The sequence below is a fragment of the Coptis chinensis genome, chromosome 6 (assembly GCF_015680905.1).
Source record: "Coptis chinensis isolate HL-2020 chromosome 6, ASM1568090v1, whole genome shotgun sequence".
Classification (NCBI taxonomy): domain Eukaryota; kingdom Viridiplantae; phylum Streptophyta; class Magnoliopsida; order Ranunculales; family Ranunculaceae; genus Coptis; species Coptis chinensis.
Genome location: NC_141461.1, coordinates 73,472,033 through 73,488,566, shown reverse-complemented (window position 1 = coordinate 73,488,566; position 16,534 = coordinate 73,472,033). Strand labels below are relative to the sequence as shown.

Genomic DNA, 16,534 nt, shown 5'->3' with positions numbered 1-16,534 from the left:
GGAAAAATTATTTTGCCCTTGCTGAAATTGTGGAGGATTTCCTTGACGGTAGGAATTGTAGTTCGCGGGTGGTCGTGTAGAAGCGTTGTTGACACCCGAAAGAGCTTGTTGTTGGGCAGGGGGTGCCCAAACCAAATTCGGATGTTGTCGCCAAGGTGCATTAGGGATGTTAAAAGCACAAGCCTCTTTAGAAGATTGGGGAGGGCACTCGTATACCAAAGGACAATAAGAATCGGTGTGCTCAGGACTTAAGCAAAGAGGACATGGGGAAGCATTGGCAGCCATGACCTGTTTGGGTTTCTAATTATTTACTTGAACCGAAAGAGCATCGACCTTTTTGTTTAGGGACTCGATCAGGGCTTTTAATTCCAGATCGGGTTTGACTTCAAACATAGACGTAACTTTGGTAGGAGTGTCTTTAGAAGATCTGGAAGAATCAGTGTTTCCCCAATGGGTGCTTCGTGAAGTTCTCAAGGAAACTGTATGCTTTAGTAGCGCCTTTGTCCATGAAACAACCACCGTTCATAATATCTAATGTTTCCTTTTGATGGTCAGAGAGACCATTAAAGAATGGATGGAATAATACAGCGGTGTCGAGTTGATGATGGGGACATTCGAGAAGCAGATCAGTAAATCTGCTCCATGCTTCCGAAAAGGATTCCTGGGGGTGTTGGCGAAATAATTGAATCTTCTTAAGCATTTCTGTAGTTTTCTTCTGAGTATAGAATTTTATCATGAATGCTTGTACGAGTTTGGCCCATGTGTCAATGGATTGCGGCGCTTGTCCGGCGAGCCAAACTGAAGCTTTATCCTCTAAGGTGAAAGGGAACAACCTAAGCAAGACTTGTTCGTTGGTAACGGTCGGATGGCGGAAAGTGGTGACTACTTGTTGCATCCGACGAAGATGATTGTACGGTTTTTCATGGTCTAAACCATGGTAAATAGGTAACAAACCGAAAATGTTTGGCGGAATGCGAAAATCACCTACAATCGCATCGAATTTAATGTAGGAAGCAAGTCCTTCCTGTAAGGCAGTATAAAAATCCGAAAGGGGTTTCTCAACGGTGGGAATTTCCTAAGCCATAACGGAGATGTTTGACGAGGTTGGTTTACAGAGGAGGAACTATGTCTAGGAGATAGCATAAGCAGTTGTTTATTGTATTTTCGACGACGATATGTAAGTTCTAATTCCTTATGTTTACCAGACCGTAGTCTCATACAAATACAAATTTTAATTCAAGACTCATAAGGAACGAATTATGACTAAAGATTTTAGAATTAAGGGAGGAGGGAGGTGAAGCACGTCTTCCTGAGCTGTTGCTAACTTGAGCAGGTAAGCTAGGACAACGTGTGAATATTCCAATAGCCAGGTCACCTGATAAAATTGAGGGAGGTTGTTCGTGCTAACACGTTCCTTAATTAGGCAACCTCAATTTTTTTTCAAGTTTCATAGGCACTGATGGAATAGGATGATGATTTATGATGGTGTATTATGCGGGGTGTTATTAAGATGATTAAGATGAAATTTTAATTATTAGGATTTTTTTTATTTTTTTTATTTTTTTATTTATTTTTTTTTTTAATTTTTTTACTTTTTAGTTTACGTAATTAATGTATTATGGAGACGTGATTACGAAACATGCAATTAAAAACAATAGATGTAAAAATAGAAACTAAACATACAATTAACACATACTAGTTTTACACAGGAAGTCTACATATGCAAATCTATGTGAATAGAAATGTGTCCTACGCATGTAATAATCTATAGCTATCGATACGTGCAACTTAAATGTGAGCTAGGGGAATGTCGAGAACGAACTCATACAAATGAATACCGCGTACGTGAATTGATGTAACATACACATACAAAAATATTCTAAGCAGGTGGTTTGAAACTACACATACATCCAAATATATTCGAATCATATTAATCGTGTTAACGTGAAGATGTAATGACGAACCACATTTATATGTAAAGAGTTCTCATGCCAACACATTTATATGCAAAGAGTTCTCATGCCAACACACATACTTGCAAGGTAAAACAGGTTATAGCAACAACCAAATAATATCCTCTACAAAGTTTGAGGAGTTTAAGAATTTGAAACCTGGTGTCCCGCGATTTCTTGTACAATGATCAAACTAACTCCCGAGCTCGTGAACTTATTGGATAAACTGGACAAGAGAGTCCAAAAGAGTATTGAAAAGGAAAGTGGCATGTACCTGAAAATCGGAGTGTTGATACTCCAGGTTAGTCTCGCGCACTACTAATTTAGTCTCGTCCGAGACTCTTTTGTCAGTTCAGTACTTCAAGTTCCTACGGAATACTTAGACTGTGCTAATAAAAATAAACAAGATCTGGTTCACAGATACCTGTTAGTAGAAAAAGTTGAGGCAATAAGGTACGTAACACGTTAGTATTACAAAAGAAATGGAAATTAAAAAGATGAGGAGGTAGGGGAGGGGGTTTTTATGTTTGATGTATTCCAGTTATTACGTTAAATGTCTAGAGTCCTTCAGCGTACAGCGACGCCATTTGATAAACGTGGAATTATACTTTTATGGTTTTAGTTACTTAAGTCCGAGGTCCACAGTCTGAAGTCCGAAGACCAAAGTCCAAAGTCCGTATAGTCGTCCGTTTAGTCAAGTTACCTTACTCACGTGGGTTTGGTAGGATAGGTCGAGTAAGGGATCGTCCAAACCTTAGGGCTCAGCAAGGTTCACAACTGGAATTACAACTTTTAGTGAGTAAGATTTTAGGTTTTTTTTAGTTGGTTTAATTAATTTAATGGAAATGTAAATAAGGTAAATTACTAACAGTGATTTCGATGTAAATAAACAAAGATAGAGAAACAGGGAGAGGGTTAATCATGCTCATGCAAAAATCATTTTTTAATAGTTTATATTACCACATCACTACAGCTCTAATTCGTCTTGAGTTCATAGACAAATCCAAGACGACGTCGAGTATTGATCCCTAGCGAAATGCCCACATCTCTGAGCCACATCGCACTAGCATAAGAAGTTGAACTAATATTTCATCTCTGGAATATCATTTCAGCTCCCGCTCGATTCTACATCACCGACCAATTGGAGAGTCCGCCCGACACCGCAGAGTCGTCTTGAGACATTTGGGTCTCTCGCGAGACTGTTCTGGAGCATCAGCACTCCAACTTTGTACAGTCACAGTCATTTTGAGACCGGATGTCTAATCTACACCTAATTCCTAAGTAGTGATTCTAGAATATTAAAGAGTCAATCCGGATTTTCACACGAGCAGGATAACCCTCCCCCTGAGGGGGGGGGGGATTAGCTCATGGTCATTGGGAGAATAATTAAACTGGCAGTATACATTAAATAAATAAATGCATGACATAAATTAAACTGGAAAAGAAATGACTTTCATTAAGAAGAAAATGACTTATAATATTAAGCTGCTGAAATAAAAGGGATAGAATTTAAGTGCTGAAATGAAACTAACTGACTGCTAAGCGGAGGCTAAAGCATGAAAATCCTTAAGGATAATATCTGAAGACCCCCTCATATATATAGGCTAGATGGCTCATGAAGCTTTTAATTAGATTTTGTCCTTTTGTTGAATTGCGAGACTCAAAACTTTGAAATACAAAGTTTTGGTTTTACCTGGTTTAATTTTAGCTTTTGTCTTTTTCTCCATATCAAACAAAATTTTGTTTTTGGTTTTGTCTTGTAGCCCAATTCAATTTAAACTTTGAATTGGTACGTGTCTTCTCACATTGCAAGGTGGCACAAATTTGTGACCATCTCTTGCCATCTGCCTATGCTGACTCATCATGCCTTTTGGGCCCGCCGAGTGTGTCCCAAGGGCTACCGATATTGGCATTTTACAACTTTCGTCGCCTTTTAGAGTTGGTCCCCCTGGTCGGTCTGGTAGTTCACTAGCCAATGTCGGCATCTAGATTTATCAGATGTGAGCTTCGAAAGTTTGCTGCTTCTTTATATGTGAACCCGTTCTGCACTGGTTTTGTTCTTTTGGAAACTTCGGCTCTAGTCAGGCTTTGTTGAGCTTCACTGGGGTTGAGTGGGGAACTTCAAATATTCCAGTATTCCCATACTTTGATGCTTGTTTTATCATTATATTCATGTTAACTGCAGAAACCTGCAAAAGTACGAAAATATAATTATTACATGATTATTAAACACATAATCGATCAAAATGCTATGTCTCTCGGGGTTTAATATTACAGTTTTGGGTGCTTATCAGTTGGCTACAGGCTTCTGACCTAGTTACATTGCAGACTTATCAGCAGTACTACCGTTATTGGTTTAAGGTATCTATTAGTCATTTGCCCCCAACTGTGGGTCGTACAAGCAACATTCATACGGTTAACACGTGAATCCCAAATTGGCCAGCCGTCACAGCCAACGTTTCAACATGGACCTGTACACACATTTATTCCAGCACCAGATCCCCCTCAGTCAGAGTGGCCTTGGGTTTTCAGTTTGAGTGATCCGAGTGGCCAGACGATTTACCAACCCATTTCTTCTATTGATGACACTCACGTCGTACTGTTAGAGCCTGAACTTAGACATCTACCTCTGGTAATTATTTTTATTGGTTTTGGTTTATTATTAATGTTTATTATGAAAATGTCATAAATTATTAATGAATAATTATTTCAGGATGAGCTACGCATGAGATATGAGACATGCCTTTGTGTAAATGATGGTTTACGCTCCTCGGTATTCGCCTACAGTGTTGAGAGAGAGAGAGAGTTATTTCGCAGGCTCATGTGGATTATGACAATTTGCAACGCTAGGTTGATGAGTTACAGGCTCAGATTGATTGCGCAAGGGTGAGTTCATCACATGGACAAATGGAGAGTTCAGCACAAGGATGGTCGAGGAGGAGTTCACGGTAGAGGAGGCGTATGTAGGAAGTGAGGACTTGATGATTTATAATATTATGTTTATTGTATGACGATTATTATTATGTTGTGTGATTTAAAATTGTTCATTTGATCATTTTGATAAGTTCTAATTTACTTCCTTTGATTTAGCAAATGAATTGCAATTTTTATTAATAGAACGACAACTAATACATGATTGCAAAAACATAAAATAAAAATAAATAAATAAAAGACAACTATTACATATCACCCTTATTACATACTACTAGAGTTACTCTAGTTATCAAGCCAATCATCATTTTCTTCATCATTGGCTTCTTCGTCGTTGGAAGCTTCATTTGTGCTACTTGATCTAGCCTTTTTTCATATTTAGCTACAATTGCATCTTGTTTTAGCTCTAAAACCCTTCGCAAACAAGGATTGACTTTGTCGAGTGACATTGCCAACAACCTAGTCTCATTTTCCTCCTCTCTAATACGGAGTTTTTCTTGCTTCAAAAATAACTTTTTTTGTGTCTTCGCTTGCTTCAATTTCAGCATACTTTGAAATTGCCCATTTAGAATCTCTTCTTTATTTCTTCGACTTTCTTTAAAGCTTCAAGAAATTCATCCATATTTTTAGCAGTGGATACAACATTACCCTCGACAGTAGAAGCAACTTTCTTGTTCTTCTTAATTTCTTTGCTCTGCTTCCTACCGACCGACCTCTCCAAAAAACCTTCGGTACTGCTAGGATCGTATTCCAAGTACAGTGAAGGTGAAAGGGTAGAGTAAGGCGTTGAAGGGGTTGGGGTTGAGGGTGAAGAATCGAAACCTTTAACATCTCCGGATCTTGCTTTCTTCTTTGGTCTTGGAGCAAGCGTTTTGTTGCATAACTGAGTTCTTTGCCACTTTGGTGTATTTTTGACTAGATTATAACAATCTTGCCATATCCATGGTTTCCCAGTAGTAGCCGCATAAGTTGCTGCCGCGTCTAAAAGCTACGTTTATTAAAAAAAAAAAAAATCAATATCAAGTAGTATATAAAGCGAAGTATAAATTAAACGAAGTATAAACGAATCTTACAATGTCTTCATGTCCCCACCTACTTGGAGGTTGTTCTTCAGGCTTTCTTAGTATAGCATGATATTTGTTGAAGAACAGTAAAATAATCGCCTAACGTTGTGAGACTCCCTTCCACTTACGGTTGCAGTCAAAACCTTGAATTTGATTCATCCTAGCCATAATTCATTCCCAATAAACTTGTCCCGATTGATCATTTCCTACTATAGGATCTTCTCCAATCTCAATCCACACTCTAGTAAGAGCAATATTTTCTTCATTTGTCCAACTTGGACCCCTTCCTTGTTTTGGTTGAAATAGTTGAGAGTGTTGTGTGTGAAAATGAAGAAGGAGATGAGTGTAGATATATGGATGTAGAAATCCGGCCGTTTTTTGCCCGTTTTTTTCCCGTTGGAGCACGCGACATTGGCATTGGCGCACGACATTAGGAGTGGCACGCGACAGTACCACTGGTGCCCCTGGTGCTAGTCAAAGTCAAAAAAAAAGTTGGGCGACATTTGCAATGGCGCGCGACATTACCAATGTCACTCCGCATCCGCATCCAAATTGCCAAATTTGCGAACAAGAATGCGAACAAGCAGGTGATGCGACCGGTTATACTACCACCTAGAGATGGAATTCCGAGATATTCCAAAGTTTTCCTTCAAATAGGCAGGTTATACTACCACCTAGAGATGCTCTTAGTATGTTCTGAGTTTGTTTTGCAGGTGTTCTTAACTTTTCATGCGTTTCCATGGTATTTCGTATCCTTCTTATTTCAATACTTTGATGACAAAGCATGTTTTTGTTTGGGGGTGGCATAGAAACACGCGTAATTTAAGGCACCTATTAGGATATATATATATATATGTATAATATGCACTTGTTTTCTAGTAAAAAAATTAAAATATATATATATAAATAATAAGTATTTATACTATGCACATAGGAATATTGGTATTGTTTCTTTCTCCATGATGATATTAATCTAGAAGTTTCACGTTAGCTCTTCAATTAGAATAGTTTTTAGAAATTTAGGTTAATATGTAGGTAATAATCATTGCATCTTTTCATAAATATATTCTATGAGCATCTATGTTTGTATTGGCAGTAAGTTTTTGAAATCTAGGCTAGAGTACTTATTCTACAAATCCTGTAAGAATATAGTCTAAAGCCTTATATGAGAGAAATATTTGAGAAATGACACAAGGGAGAAGTAAATTCCGAATAGAGAAATCACACGTCCACTTGCTTTATCACTATACCATATCCTAGGCAAGAATTTAGGCCCTTTTTGGATCGATATAACCAGAAATTCAAACCTATATGAAATTATTTTCCGCTAGTCGCCCCTCTGAGCTTTTCTTTAGTCTTTCATAAACCGTAAATCCTTTACCCTTTTACAAAACAAAATAAAAATAAAATAAGCCTACCCATTTTTTAATGAGTCTGAGAATAGAGATGAAATGAAGAAAAGAAAAGATAAATACCTGTGGATCACCAAGAATTTGCTAGTTGCTTCAAATAAGAAAATAAAAGAAAGTTTCCATCCAAAGAAAAGAAAAAAATAATAATAAATAAAATAAAAAGTTAGAACTCCAAAACATAATCAAAGGAGTCAAAATCCAAAAGAAAAAGAAAAAAATGGCTAAGGATGGAAACAGAGTATAGAAGCAAGGTAAAACAAGGTTGTCTCTAGTTACATATTTTGAAGACTCTATTATCTCATATTTGTCCTTTTTGAATATCCATTTCCTTCATTCTTAAACTATCACCTAATCCCCGTAACACCTAATAAATACATCTAGCTCAATTAGGAATAGGTTAGTATGATAGTAAGTGGCAGATGTATTTAATCGACTTTGGCTTCCGTGTATGTCATTGAGATTGTAAGGTAAAGTGTGCCCATTGCGTACTGGAGTGAGCGAAACTTGAGTGGAAAAATCAGAGTGTTTTTGTCTTGACATATATGTGAGCACCTACTTAAGGACGATATTCCAAGATTTTATAAACGGACCTGTTGTTGCATTTCATAGCATAGTTCATTATATATGTGTTTATCCGTAGATGATTGATTATTATGCACGTATTAGCTTAGATTTCGAATTGATTATTATGTATTCATTGCTAGTGAGATGTATAGATATCTGAGAATAAATTGGAAAATAGTAATTTTTATTTCTTAGTCATTATAGTATAGATGAAGTTTGTGAGTACCTTCTCTGGAAAACTCTCACGAGGCTATAACTCGTCCACTAGGGAATTCCTAGTGGTTTAAGGCCTTCTTGCATATGGTAACTACAATCGCACTCAGCGAAACGAGATTAGTTTGAACTCCATTTTTTGGTCACTTATTTTAATTTCTCATATTTGCTTGAGGACAAGCAAAATGCTGTTTGGGGGTGGTTTGATAAGAGCCCAAAATTGTAGTTTTAACCACTTAATAATATTACATTTAGATCAATTATGTGTATAATAAATAAGAGTTAGTACTGTTTACGTACTTTTGTGTATTTCAGGTCTTAGAGTCAAATATGTGAAGAAATATGTCACTTTTGCAAGAGAAAAGAGCAAAGGTTGGTTGCTAAGAATTTCTATGACTAAAGGCCAAGATTCAAGGAGAAAAAGCCTTTTTAAAGCCCAGTCTAAACTGAAAAGTCAAAGTCAACGCGGGAAGAAATAGAGCATAAAAGTTAACAAAACTTCCGTAGGTCATATATTTGGACTCAGACCTCAGAATTGGGCCTATTACATGTCAAAACGACCGACTTGGAAAGAGCTTTCTAACGATCTAGGCCTTAATCCAATTAGAGGATAAAAAGTGGACTAAAAGGCTATTGCAATAATTTATAGCAGAGGAACCCTTTTTGGACTTAAGTAATTAGGTTTTGGGCTTAATTTAAGGGCCTAAAACATGGCTCCAAAGCCCATGCATGAAATTGTAAGCCTAGCCCTCTCCTATATAAAGAGGACTAAGGCATAACTCTCAAGTACTTAGGTTTTAATTCATATAACCATTCCATTAGTTTTAAGTTAGTTAATTATTCACTATTTAGTTTTTAATATAGTTTTTCATTCTTAAACTCTCTTCTATTAGATTAATAAAGCCAAGTTATTGTTATTATGATGTCTTCTTCTTATTTTTCTACTAATGATAATCTCATGAATCATAGCTAAACCTCCATTAGAGGGGTTTGATAAAGTTTTGATGAAGACTTGATGTGTTAGTGTAGAAATAATTGTAGTAATCTATTCCACTCTAGAAGGTAGTTAATTCACCATGAGCATGGGTTTAAATTGCCTCACATGCTAATTATTAGTTGGTAGAGATTACCATGAATAATTAGAGATTAAAAATACCCAACCTTCATGTGAAAGCATAAAGATTAGGATTACAACAAATCAATACTAGCATATTAAGAATAAATCAAGGTGGAATCAAATCCCCCTAATACCTCTCTTCTCATTCACATTTTATACTCAAATTGCCATAGTATAATTTAGAACATTTTAATTAGTTATTTCATCATATTAGTATAATTTACTTATTACTCTCGTTGATATTATAGAATTATTAAATTAGTGAAACTGTTAAGTCTAAGGAACTAGGAGTGGAACGAATTCTTTACTCTACCATATCGCAAGATAATCGAGAGTAGAAAACTTTGATCATAGTATAAATTCAATCGTTTTACTTATTCTTAGCATAATTAATTAAGAGTAGGTAAAACATTAGTTTTTAGTTTTATCAATCATCAAGAATATTATCTATGCTTTTTAGTGTTTAATATAATATTTATTTCTATTTCATCATATAATAATAATAATAATAATAATAATAAACTAAAAAATATAGCATGCCCAAAGTCAACTTTATAAAATTGCAAGTCCGGCCATAGGAAAGTATTAATGAAACCCATCTAAACGTTTTTTCTATTTTTTTCTTATATGGTTGTGCTCGGAGTTAGTTGTTTATTAGTAAGTTCTCAAGTTCATTTAATTAGTTTGTTCAATATGTTTTCTATGGTTATTGACTTTGGTAATATGAAAATATTCATACATGGCTTTGTTTAATTTTCATGTGGGTCTTTACTACTTGAATTACTGACCATGACAAAGGCACTTTTGGACGACCTATTTTATAACTCAATCACTATAAAAGTGTGACATTATGAAGCATGCAACTAGATGCTTTCTCTGAGTACCTACATTTGTATAGCTCCTTCTCTTCTTTGCAAAACTATAAATTTGGTTAATCCAATGTAAGCGGTGTTGTGGTGATAACTAAGCTGGCCATTAATTGTCTCAGCCATTGTGGCTACTAGAATTGAAGGATAGGAAAATAGAGCATAAAATGAATATACACTTATCTACAGGGACCATAAATGAATGTTATAGGTCTAATTTTATATATTTTTGACGGATTTGAAGGCATTGGGAGTTAATATGATCTCTTTACCTCAGAAAATTCATAAAATTGGTAAGGTCATTTGTGTACTTGCATTATTGGCTATATTTGTGTTGTAATCGAATCGTGAGTTCTAACTAATACAAATCACATATGCTGAATGAGTAGATTTACAATTTTTCTGTTATCCAGTATCGAGTTTCTTCCAATATTCTTTTCACTTAATTATTTTCTAAAGTCTGCTCATTTACTTATTGTGCGAAGTACTAGAGATATTAAATGTAAGAGTAAACATATGGTGTAAATTGTGATTGTTTATTTTGGCCATTATTCATTTCCTTTTTTAGATAACTTAAGACATTACAAGTTAGCTAAATGTAGATAAAATTGGAAGTAGTAGGGTGTCAAATGTGACAGACTTTTTTGGACTGAATGAATATCCAGTACTAAAATATTTACCAGGGGTTGTTCAATTCAGGTTCGCAAAGGCAATAGCTAATTGTCTTGAACTTAGATATTTGAAAAGGTGTAAGAAAGCTCATTATGTTAGCTTCAGTGAATTGTGTGTTTTGTGATTCAAATGGTTGTATGTATAAATTGGATGATAAAGTCTTTAGGGAGTCGACCTGTAGAAACAGTTTGAAACTGTTATTACTCGCTATAGTTAGTGTTATTTTATTTGTAAGGTGAGATAAGAGTTTGAACATTGGGGAATCAGGTAAAATCTTAACTCTTCAGATTATTTCATAGTTGAGATTTAAATCTAAATCTCCTATGTAATTTTTTAGTAATAATACGATCTCGCATAAATAATCCTGTAGAATTGACTATCTTTTTTTTCCCCTTGAAAATTATGTTTGCGATATGGTTGAAACAGTATATATTGGTGTTTGGTACTAATTAAGAACGTTTTTGTATTTCATGATCGCTGTCAAAAGTACCCAATTACGTGGATGGTTTAGAAGGAGTTGGCATGTTCCTATGATGTTATGGTTTAAGTCTATTGACCATGGTCTTATTTTCTATTCTTTATGGGTTGGAATGCAGAGTGATGCTAACTTACAGGCTATGTCATGTTGATTTGCATGATAAAATAAGTTAGAATACTATGGAGATTTCTTTGAAAACAAAATGTAATGACTATGCTTTCTCTCTGTAAAATTTCCGCTTCAGTAAGCATTTTTAAAATTTTACAATGATGGGCATTGTACTCACTTATACATGTAGGACTTGATTCTTGATAATTTTTTCATGGTTGGCTCATTAATATCTAGCTGCAAACAGTGAGTTGCTTCAAAATAATGGGAGAAAACATACTTTTATTTTGCTACACATCAATTTTCATAGCAGGAATTACCTTTGCTATTCAAGTTATACTCTTTCTACATTTTGCTTTATGTTTGTGCTTATGTTATTACTTCTCACCACTTTACGCATATAGAAGTTTTTGGTGTATATGGTTCCTCTTACCTAAGAGCTATGAATTGATATGTGCATGTGAACTAAAGTGTTATTATATACATCAACTTTCAGGTGGGCTCCAATAGCATCTTAATTACTTGGGAGAACCAATAATATAATGAGATTAAGAACTTCTGGAACACCCACTTAAAGAAGCATCTCCTTGGCATGGCCCTTGACCCACACACATACTCTTCCATCGCCCTTACGTCCAAATGTTGTCTCATCTGCATTTCCTTCAACACGTTATATGTTGCATTGGGAGACTGCCCTGCTTGAGGCAGATGAACGGTTATCAATGGAGATTTTACTGATTGGATCTTCTCAATCCAACCTTCTGTCAGTTGAGAAACCTTATTGTGACTATTTTCTCTGCATATGGAACTTAGAAGTTGGAAAATCATTTTGAAGACAAGCTACACAAGAAACAAGTCATAGCCCCAACTCTCAGGCATCATCATCAACAAAATTTGTGCTTTAAGTTCTATTACCATTTCTCTTCACCAACGTTTACGCTTTGGCACTTCAGTTTTAAATCTCATACTGAGGAACAGGTATTCAATGCATAAACTTAGACTACAATAGAAGTTATTTGCTTAGGCTTTAAATATATAATATTTCAAATCTATGTTAGGTATTTCCTTCAACAATATGGAATCGTCTTTCGATAGTAGGAAGAAATGCAAGACGAGACGGTCACTTGCTGCTGTACCATGGAGGTTTGATGGAATTCCACAACTGTTCTTTCTCTTGGTTGCAATAGGTGAATTTCTATATATTTCTCTTTTGTTAATGTTTTCTTATGGTAATATATATTTTATTTGGTGGACGTCTGTTTTGTGTGTGTTATATGCTTTTCATTTTGAAACTTTTACATGTAGAATGCACTAAGGTCTCAGGACACAGAGATGCTATAGTTGGGTCAGCTACTATAGAATTTAGCATAATTCATTTATGCCGAAAATTGGAAAAAACAAATATTACCCAAGGAACTCTTTTCAAACCAGGTATGCTCCTTTATAATCCCTTAATTGATTTATGTGTGTTACGTGATGTTATTCTATTTTAATTTTCATGTTTCTGTATTCCATTTTTATTTTGTGTTTCTTTGGGCTTAAGTTAAAGTTTTTAGTCTATCCTTTTCCTTTTGACATGCGTTAGTCAGTCTAAGTAGCTATGGTGATCCTCCAATCTCAATTACAAGATGATGTCAATCCGTCCGTTGGCAAATATTATAAACTGCAATGGTCAAACACCATGTTTAGACTACAAAGTTATATGCCTTACATCCTTCAAAAGGACCATAGGTATGCAAAACCAGCATATAAGGGAAAGGCACTATGGATTTCGACTACAATACATATTAGGTTAGTCATGAGAACTTCATAGCAAAGACATTTGATTGTAATGTATACATACTAGGTAAAAAGTCCAGTAAGATATGATACCGAGAACAATACATTCTGGCAGTCTTATTTGGAATCTCACTGAAAATGATGTTGCCAATATGCAGCTTTTATTACATTAAACTATTGAAGGAATTGGATTTAGGGTATCCCAAATAAAACAACAACACACCCTTGGTCAAAACCAAAAAAAGAAATTCTTCTTCATTAAGGGTTTCTCTATTATGTGGACACGTCACCCTCTCCCCAACTAAAGTTCAAATTATATGCAGCGATTATTTCAGATTATTAGAAAAGAATGTATTGGTCACCTTTAGAACTTAATTACTTTTTTATTAGACAAATGCAATGCATATCATTCTTTTCTTGCCTAGGTTATATACACTATCAGGGCAACATTATTTACAATGGAGAGCAGTTTAGATTTCATCATGACTACAAAATAGGTCCTAAAATAGGGGATATTAAACTCTATTAATTTTTTACATTCCTATATATATGTTTTCCTAATAGTGGAATAGGTTCTTTGTTTTCATTTTCTTCCATAGATAGTATGGTAATTCATAGAACGTAAACGGTGAACTACATGGAATGTAAATGGTGAAGGATGCTTTGAATGTCTCAGCTTGCCGGTAGAACTTTCTAAGAGAAAAGGGACTTTTTAATGCATGGCATTTGTAGATGGTTTAGTTGATTTGCAGCAAGAGAACGTGATGTTTAGTAAAGTTATTTCCTCTCTGAATCACACTTTTTTGAGAAACTATGTTCTCTTTATTTTTTTTTCAATCCAATTTATTAATTTTATTTTGGTGTTAAAACATTTTTTAATATAATTTGTTGTTGATTTATTTATTTATTTTCCTTTTTAGACAATATCAGATATTATGAAGTTCCTCTTTGCTTCTGATAGGCACCTGATTTGGCTTTTGGTGGTTAAAAAAATTCATACAAGTAGTTTACTGCTATCAAATGTCCTACTCGACATTTGACATCATATAAGTTTATTGCTTTTGGTACCAAATGTCATCGGCCATTTGAAGAGATCCAATGCCTTGAAATGTGGTAAACTTCTCTAATCCTAAGACACAAATAGTAGGACTTTCTCTTTGTTTAAGTGACATCCTTAAACTAACATCCTTTTCCATTGAGCTTGCTTATTTCATCTTAGCTATGCTTTCACCACATCTAAGACACAAACAGTAGGACTTTCTCTTCGTTTAAGTTTTTGTGAAGTTTGTCTCAACTTCTTTTGTGGTTTTGTATCAATGTTAACGATTATGTTATCTTTTTTGGACGTTTAAAGCTGATGGATCATTTGCTATCTTTGAGGATTCATGGAATGAACCACTAGGATGTGGAACTGAGTTACTGAGATCAGGTTGCATCTCATAGAAGAAACTGGGGAATACTTGGAGGAGGATAAATTGAAAGTGAATCGTAGCTAAAATATTTATTGTCTTGGTTTATTTATATTTTTACATGTTGTTATGACTGTCTTTGGATTAGTTTCTTCCCCCGTTTTTATAAATCAATAATTTAATCATCCAAGTATCAACGACTCTACTAACTTCTGCAGTTGTAGGATTCTTGGTTATAGTTTATTGTAAGTTTGTGAATATTACCAATCATTAGATGATGATGAATTTGAAGCTCTAAAGTATAGAAGGATCACTAAACTTTACTCTTATTTTTTCTATTTTTTTTCGTTAGAAAGATCATCTTATGCTCTAGATATGATTTGCTTATGCTCTATGATTATCTTACTAGTGACAGCCTACATTCTCTCTTACATGGTAACACTCTAACAACTTTGTCCAGTATAATCGATTTTCAATAGTTGTAAGCTTCCTAGGTACATTAGCTGTTAGTTTGTTGAGCAAGCCCTACATAACTAAGTATAGTTAGTATTACAATGGTTAGATAGTATATGCTCACTATTTGAGAAACTTATATGGAAGTTGTTTTTAGGAGTTGCCTCTTAGGCAGAGTGGATCCAAAATTTTGATGATATTGCACTCATTATTCTATGATTAAACAAATTGTTATGGCCCATAGGTCTGAAATATGATGATTGGGGTATTGGCTTCCAAGTGGACCTGAGCTCAGCAATATAAAAAGAAGAAGATGAGTGAATATAGAAAAAATAAGAGAAAAGAGACAAAAAGATTTTTAGGTCATAACAATGGCGCAATCAGTGGGGATCGAACCCACGACCACGTCCACGGCGCCGTCAGAGGGGTTTGAGAAGACCCTTCGTGGATATGCTGTTACGCTTTTCGAAACTGAGCGGAGGGGTTCGAGAAGACCCTTCACGAATATGCTATTATGCTGTCCGAAACAATGCGGAGGGGTTCGAGAAGACCCTTCGCGGAAATGCAAATATGCTTTCCGAAACAGAGCGGAGGGGTTCGAGAAGACCCTTTGTGGATATGTTGTTATGCTTTTCGAATGAGAGCGGAGGGGTTCGAGAAGACCCTTCGTAGATTTTCATGTTTCAGAAAGGTCGTAAGTCCTGGACTTGGCGTTTGGGCCCTTCCGAAACATGAAAATGTATTGGATGGAGCGTTTTAGCCAGTTCAAATCAAAGACATTGGGCGGAGGTCCCTAGATGCGACAGGGTACGCCAATCCGAATCAAAGACATGGGGGCAGATATTAGTTGTTCCCGGACTAGGCATGTGCGCCCGTCCGAATCAAGACATGGGAAGATAATACATGACAGAATTGGTTTGAAATAAAGGACGCAAGACTTGGACATGGCGTTTGGGCCAGTCCGAAAAATGAAAAAGGTGTAAGTCATGGACGTGGCGTTTGGGCCCGTCCAAGCTCAAACAATGAAAAGGGCATATACTTCCTCTGAGAGAGAGATACCCCATGTCGAGAACGTGCTACCTCAATACCTAAGAAGTAGCGAAGGGGACCCAGATCTTTCACATCAAATGCCTCACTTAGATCAAATTTCACCTGAGCAATACCAGGAATGTCATCGCCTGTAACTATAATATCATCAACATACACAAGAAGTAGGACACGGTGTCCAAACTTGTTCTTTCAAACAAAACAAGTATGATTAGGTTGGCAGCGTATGAACCCAAGAAACAATTAATACCACCTGGCTAAAATGGGAAAACCAAGCATACAATGACTGTTTCAACCCATATAGAGATTTCCGAAGACAACACACTTTCCCAGCATACTCCCCCTCACCACGAAAACTAAGTGGAGGATCCATATAAATAGTCTCAGTGAGATTACCATGGAGAAAAGCATTCTTGACGTCCAACTGATACAAAGGCCAAGAATGAGATGATACCAAAGAGATGAAGAA

At 35.7% G+C, this 16,534-nt stretch overlaps 1 pseudogene; it reads left to right on the top strand.

The window, feature by feature from the left end:
* The window catches only part of LOC147494400 (protein DETOXIFICATION 33-like), a 55,309-nt pseudogene that overhangs the window by 18,199 nt on the left and 20,576 nt on the right, over positions 1-16,534 (top strand).